This window comes from Gavialis gangeticus, unplaced genomic scaffold (assembly GCF_001723915.1).
Source record: "Gavialis gangeticus isolate Ggan-Ray unplaced genomic scaffold, GavGan_comp1, whole genome shotgun sequence".
Classification (NCBI taxonomy): domain Eukaryota; kingdom Metazoa; phylum Chordata; order Crocodylia; family Gavialidae; genus Gavialis; species Gavialis gangeticus.
Window position 1 is genome coordinate 23,387,001 of NW_017728998.1, and position 6,000 is coordinate 23,393,000.

The 6,000-nt window shown below is 40.6% G+C and overlaps 1 long non-coding RNA gene across 1 annotated transcript in view; it reads left to right on the forward strand.

Moving 5' to 3' along the window:
- Window positions 1-5,153: 5,153 nt before the first annotated feature.
- LOC109289368 overlaps window positions 5,154-6,000 on the forward strand; it is a 6,596-nt gene continuing 5,749 nt past the window's right edge. The window contains exon 1 of the long non-coding RNA XR_002095347.1: window positions 5,154-5,793. This is a non-coding gene — a long non-coding RNA (uncharacterized LOC109289368). The remainder of the gene's footprint in view (window positions 5,794-6,000) is intronic.

The window sequence follows — 6,000 nt, forward strand, 5'->3', positions numbered from 1 at the left end:
AGGACAGGGCTATAAGGCTTTGAGAAAAATGGAGAGGCTTATGGTAGATTGGAGAACAAAGGTTAAAGGAATAATTATAAAACTTGCAGCTGCCTTGCTTTTTCCCCCTGCCCAATGAAACAGAAATACATGTATGTCAGAGTTGTCATGCTGGGAGAATAGTTCTTAAGGCACATGCAGACATTTCCAGGACCTGATCTACAATCATGCAGCTTACGTTAAGCCACATGATGGTAGATCAGTTCTTCACTTATGTAGCCATTTGCTGGGGCTGGGAGCTGGGGATGCCATCTAAGTAAATTGGGGTGAATGAAGGGATAGGTCAGATTGGGAGGGTTGGTGGTGTGGGGAGGGTTTGATGGGATCAGGAAGGTTTGTGAGTCCATGGGGAGTTATCTCTCTGGGAGTGGGGATGCTCAGAAGGCTAAAACTAGCCTCATCAGGGTGATCAGGGTGAAGGGCAATAGGAAAAATGCAGCTCCAGGGCTGGGTTTTCCCAGCCCAGGGGCTGCACTCCAAAAAAGTACACTTTGGGTTAGATTGGGCACAAGATAGCCCAATATTCATACTGCAGCTCCTTAGATGAACTAGGATAGACTGAGCTGGCCATTTTTTGCCCAATGTAAACTCCCAGAGCATATGTACAGTTTAGCACTTAGATCAACCTAACATTAGTTAGGTCAATCGAAGTGTAACATCTGCATGTATCCTTAGTAGTGATGACATGTTTGTCTGGAACAGTCAACACAGAGTGCAAGTAGCGTCTTACATTGTGGTAAGTGTGGATCTGAAGTTTTCACAGAACTGAGAATTGGAAGAGTCACTGTTCCTTATAGGGACTATATGTATCTGGGGAGATGGTGATGGGGTTGTTCATGGAGGACCTGTAGGTGTGCTTATCCACAATGAGGAAATTATCTGTGGCAGGGCATTGCGTGCATACATGTGTGTATGCATATCTGTATCTGGCAAGGTACTGAGAATGTTATTCCTGGTGTTGTATACGTGTCTGTAGGCATGGCTGGAAGGGGTTGGAAACTGTGTGAGCGTGTGCCTGGCCTTGTGGGAAGGTTTGTGCCCCACTGAACACCAAGAAGCCATTGAGCAACTTTAAGATTATCCTGCTCTGCTGAGGATTTCTTTTTCCTCCCAAGGTATCTTGCTTCCAGGATCAGTATTTCCTACACACTGGTTGCCTGAGTGTTTCTTATAAAATGCAGCTCATCTTTCCTTCTCTCCTCAGCCTCACATTTCTGCAGTAGTCTCATTTTTTTTTCCTGTGCTTCCACCAGGCTGTTCCCCCTTCTCTTTTACTGACTGCTGAGTCTGCCCTGCCTTCCCAGCGTGTAAAGTAACATTCACATCAAATAGAGAAGGAGGTAGAGCAGGCTTTTAACTTCAGCTGTTGGCACAGCTGGAGGGGAGCTGTTTGCCAGCAGCAGGAAACATTATAATCTTGTTCTGTAAGAATTTCTGGGGTTGGTTTTTCCCAGATCAAAATAAATGAGAAAAGGGCCTCCACTTCATCCACAGATATTAAAAGAAAAGATCTTGACCTTCTGTTCTCCAAGAGTAATCCTCCTCCCCCTTCCCAACAGAGATGAGAACCTCCCTAGGAGACCTAACCCTACAGAGTGTAAAAATTGAAGAGAGATGATCTTGTGACTTTTGTCTGTTTTGTGTCATCATTCTCTTTGGTTGGATGACAGCACCACAATCACCATGAGAGAGACTGAGACTAGCATTATTCTGGCTGTACTGTGCCTCATTTGGCACAGAACACAAGAATACTCTGAAATTAAGTTCATAGTTTTAATAGCAGTTTTGAGACCTCATCTTGCATATTAGGATGTAGCCAGGTATTAGTTAATTTAGATAATAAATTATCTTCAAAGTGACCCATCATCTTAGTATTTATATTTTTTTTTCAGGAGGATGTAAGGCATAAAAGCAAGCTTTGTAGTTTTATATCTGTCAGCATGTCACATAAATATCTCAGTAACTACTGATCTTATCACCGTAAAACTTCCATTTATACAGTTAGACATGTCACATTGGTCAGTTGCACAAAAAGTTAAGCACATGCAATATTAAACTGCATCCCATGCCAGTTCCATTAGCCCACATCTTGAACTTCTCTCTGCATACTGGATTGAACAGGGAATGAAGGAGGAGCAGGAAGGAGCAGATAGTGGGTTCAGATGAGAAAGGCCTCATGTTGAGAATGATGGAACTGATGAAAGAGACTGCAGGGGGATGCTTGCAGCCTTGGTATTCCTCCAAATCAAAGTCTCTACTTTAGTGCTCGATAAATGTTTTTAATAGTTGTAATGACTTCATGTACCTTAGTTGACTGGACTTTCTTCTTAGTGTGTTTTATCACAAGAGTGTTCCTACTTTTCAGTAGTAGCAGTCCTACTACTGAAACATGTTGGGATGTGACTCTGAGATTGTCAAGTGGCCCAGATTTCAAAAGCCGAGAGACAAAATGTTGCATTTAACAATTACTCTTTGCGGGATTTTCTAATACCTGCCTTACTTTTCTGCTGTTTAATAGAAATTGTTGATACTTTAAGAGCGGGGGACTGGATTCTCACTCAAACTTTCCCAAATTGCATTTTGAAAATCAAAGTAAGAAATTATTTGTTGAGAAAAAAATTTTTTTTGCAAGTAAGATCTGAGAAACTGCAATCTATTAATTTGATTTATGTTAGAAAGTACCCATGGATACTGCAATAAATACTGATTACTATTCTTAACCTCTGCTGAAGTTTGTGATGGGTCCAACAGGCAGAATCAGTGCATTGCTAGAAATTTCTTTCATAGTAAATTATTTGCAAGACTACATGGATTCTAGCCAGGACAGTAAGGATAGATTTACAAAAGGGTGAGCACAGAGATGCATGTGCAGCTGCGGCCTGAGCTGGGCCAAGGAATCTGTTCATATGGAAACAAAGTATAACAGAAACCACTGAAAAGACAGAATATGTCCACTGTTACCACCAGCAGTTTGAATGCAGATCTGGCCACTTGTACGTGTAGATAAGTCACCACAGATATTTACAGCAAATTGTGTGTAAATTCTGCACACAGTGCCATGAATATGCTTGGGCAGGGACATAGGATCCTGTCTTCTGGAAAATATTTCAGGGCTCATAGGCTTGGCATCTTTGTGCTTGCTTTTACAATAGTGTGGATGTAGCAAACTAGCACATTATTTACTCTGAGAAATACACAAGTTGAGTCATCTCTCATGCTATTCTTTATAGAAATTACATGAGGTTGCATTTTTGGCAGTGCTGATAGCACAACATCTCTCTTTTTCTGTTGTTAGTGGTACAAAATTGACTTTGGTGTGGTATTCCCTGCAGAAAACAGTGCATTAAAAATAATGGAGTTTGAATTTGGATGAGATCAAGGATGCCACAATATGAAGGGCTAGACTAACACTTGGACAGCAAAATAGCTGTGACTCCAGAGAAATATGCGCTTTGCAGAGGTACTTCGTTTTCTTAATTTCTATCAACTGCCAGTATCTAGCCTTAGGTGCTCTTGCTTTCATAGCTGTATTTAATGTAGGTATTCAGTGTGGATGTCAGAGAGTCTACTGTACAGGCATGACCAATCATATACAAATGTTAATGATTACTTGGGAGCCCACAGTGAATGAGGACACAAGGTCCCTCAGTTTCTCCCCTTCTCTTAATCTGTTCAGGGGGATATTAGGTCAATGCATGAATTACAAACACTTTGTGAAACCCCATATGTGAGGCAGCAAACTTACCTGCTATACATGCCAGATGTCCCTCTTTAGGCATGACTCTCCTCACTTTTTTTCAAGCAGACAATATGCCATTTTGTTTTCCCCCCAAAACTTATTGCAATCTATCAACTCCTCAAAATATCCATATCTATAACCCTGACCTGTGGGCAGGTATATCAGGCTGGCCAAATATCAGTGCAGTACTGCTGCATTGAATCACCAACCTAAGGCAGCACAATGCAGAAGAGGGGCAGCAGCACATCTTTCCCAGCAGCCTGAGGTAATTAACCAAAAAAATCTTTCCCAGCCACCTGTCCAGGGCTGGAGACAATCCAGTTTTCTCAGACAGCCATGAAACGGGAGGGGGGGGGGGAAGAGAGCACAAATAAATAGTAGTGGAACTCAGGAAGCGGGGAGAGCTCATTTAGGTATTTTCTATTTTTTCCTGGACCCATCTGTAATGATCTATAGTAAAGCTTTTATTCCCTCTCCTCTCTGTGGTTTTTGCAGGAAGCAAACCTTTGTGAGGAATGGGGTCAGCCTGCTGGGAAATCAGGAGCTATAGTCTTATGAAGCACAGAGATTGCAAGTGTTTTGGGATGGATTGAGCCCTAAGTAAAGCTCTCTTAAGGTTCAGTACAAACTCTCAAAAAGCCTGAGGCTGGATCAATTCAATCTTTGCAGGTTAATCTTAGCTGCATAGATTGAACTGATAAGCAAGTGAACAGACATTCACTTTTGATTCTGGAAATGCAGCCACATGCCTGCAGTAGCCCTGGTCAGAAGTTGGGGGCACTAGAACATACCTTCCTGCTCCGCTGGAGCAGCATCTTACAATGGGGGTGGAAGTTTGGGGGAAGTGTAAAGCATCCTGGGATGCTGTGAAACTGTGAGTTAACTTGAATCTGGAGGGGATCTGGGACAGAAGTTCAATAAAGCAATTTAACCTAAGTCACTTATATCTGATACTACATCCATCCAGATTTATATTAATCTGGTTTCAGTTATTTTGAAAGCAGTGAATATGCACTGAACTTTTGAAGTGCTATGGATTTGTATTAGTTTCTGATTGCTTATACTGATTTACCTGTAATTTCTGTCCCTAACCTAAATGTATAATTTCCAATGCTTTTTTGGTATATGTGCCCTGTCCAAAACTCCTAATTGCTGACACTCTGACTAGACGCCCCCCACCCCAGTGCCATGCTTTAATTTGTTATTTTGGGTGCTTACAGGAAATGTGCTGTAACTCCTGAATGACAAAATAGATATATACATTTTATGCATTTACATTAATTATCTATTGGAATTTGAACGTCAATGGTTCCCTCCAGACAAATGCCAACTCACTTATGTTTGTTCACTCCACGTTGAGGTTGCCAGTCTGAACCACAGAAACACAAGACATTCAAAAGTTAAAGACTCATTATCAGGGATGCAAAAATGTGGCTAAAATAATGTTGAATCCATAACTTTTGCATATTCCAACTCTTTGTGCTTTGAACTGTTTAATATTAACAATGTGTTGACATATTTTTTTTTCTTTTTTGTTTCAGGTCTCTGTAAAAGAAGAAAGTGAAAATAAAAACTGTTAAACAGCTTCCAAGTTCTGATGGCTTCCCAAGCATATAGTTGTAAATTACTTGAACCAGCCAGTGTGCTCTTTATTACCTGTCCACCCATGAAGAGTGCATCTATGTTTAAGTGCACCCCTGCAGATTTAAGGACATTTTTCTGCTGTACATGCATAGTATGCAATTTTCAAGTGGTCGTATCTTTGTTAAATCAAAACCAATTATTTACAAACTGAGCAACCCCACTGTTCCTGTGTCAAGTTTCAAACAGGAGCTGTTTTCCAGAGCCACGTTCAATTATCAATGCATAGAATTTTTCCTATGATGGGATAGATGTGTTTTTCCCTGTAACTCAGAAGCAACAGGAGGAAGTTTACTTACAAACTCTTTTTGGTAAGATTCAAGCAAGAAGTGATTTAGCCTCTAAAGAGATATGATTCTGGCATCTCTGGAAAGGTGGAAAAGGGACTTACAGCTGAAACTGTTAAGCAATTTTAACTATAGCCATCACTATCAACGATTGTTATTAATGTGGCATTGATTGTTGTGTGATATATTATGGGATTTTCCATATAACATAAAGTATAGAGTAAAAAAAACCTCTTAAAGTTTGCCTTCATAAAAGGGTTAAGATGTCAGAATATGTATACAAAGAGAAGAGTG